The following is a 1,159-nucleotide window of genomic DNA, read 5'->3' on the forward strand; positions in this document are numbered from 1 at the left end:
TTTTTTTTTTTCTCTAAAATTCTTGTTTTATCAAGTTCATCTTGTCTATTTCCACTTACTACAATAAACACAGAAGAAGTTAATTTTCTGGGTGCTGCCTGTGGCTCAGTGAGTAGGGCACCAGCCCCATATGCCAGAGGTGATGGGTTCAAACCCAGCCCCGGCCAAAAACTGCAAAAAAAAAAAAAAAAGTTAATTTTCTGGTTGATTTTCATGAAAAAAAACCCACATAATAAGTTGAATATGTGGTCTGTAAGGCACTGATGACAGCCTTGCAGAGAAAATAGAGGAAGGCAGGTTGCAACTTTACTTGTCAAGAAAGGCCTGGCTGAAAGGGTGGCATCCAAACAGTGACTCAATGGAGACAATGACAGCATTCAGTTCTTCAGCCATTACAGTGCACAGCTCATCATAATATCTGATTTTTGCGCTTGCCAAGGCCCAGCCTCCTCCGTGGACATACACAACGCTCCGCTGCAGCGGCTCCTCTGGCTTTCGAGGGCCTTCGAACACCCTGACTTCCACGCCATCAAACTCGGTGTCTGTCACCTTCACTTGGGCAGATGACCAGGCAGTTTTTTTGCCGAAAGAAACAATGATAAAATTCAGTGCAAGCAGGTGATGGCTCAGTCCCAGGTAGTGTATGAGGTTACTCACTTGCTGTGCGCCCCGGAAGGTCGCGTCCAGCAGCATCAGCTTCCAGGGGTCGGACACGGAGCCGGGCAGCGGGATGTACACGTAGTAGGCGGCCAGCGCCGCCAGCGCGGCCAGCAGCACGCAGGACGCCCGCATGCCGCCCTCGCTCGCCTGCCAGCCCGCCGCGGGAGCCCTGCCAGCCCGCCGCGGGAGCTTCATTTTCTAAATAGTAGAAAATTACAAATAAATTTCCAGCTATTAGAATTGATTTCAAATTCTGATTGAATGCTCCAAAAAAGAATATTACATGGTTTTATACGAAAGCTATAACCTAATAACAACATAAGGATATGGGGAGGGGGGAAGGAGGGGGAAATGGGTGGAGGGAGGGAGATTCGAGGGTTCACTTCTGTGGTTTATCTTACAAGGGTACAAGTGAATCTTTCTATGAGTAGAATATGAATGTTTTAACACAATAACTAAGAAAATGACATGAAGGCTATGTTAACCAGTTTGATGGAAG

The 1,159-nt window shown here is 47.0% G+C and overlaps 1 pseudogene across 1 annotated transcript; it reads right to left on the minus strand.

The window, feature by feature from the left end:
- Nucleotides 1-205: 205 nt before the first annotated feature.
- LOC100961854 lies at nucleotides 206-816 on the minus strand (annotated as a pseudogene). Its single transcript, XR_001161317.2, has one exon. The product of XR_001161317.2 is annotated as a neutral cholesterol ester hydrolase 1 pseudogene (transcript).
- Between the last annotated feature and the right edge of the window lie 343 nt (nucleotides 817-1,159).

Source organism: Otolemur garnettii, unplaced genomic scaffold, assembly GCF_000181295.1.
Source record: "Otolemur garnettii isolate 467f Iridium unplaced genomic scaffold, OtoGar3 scaffold00043, whole genome shotgun sequence".
In the NCBI taxonomy this organism is placed as follows: Eukaryota; Metazoa; Chordata; class Mammalia; order Primates; family Galagidae; genus Otolemur; species Otolemur garnettii.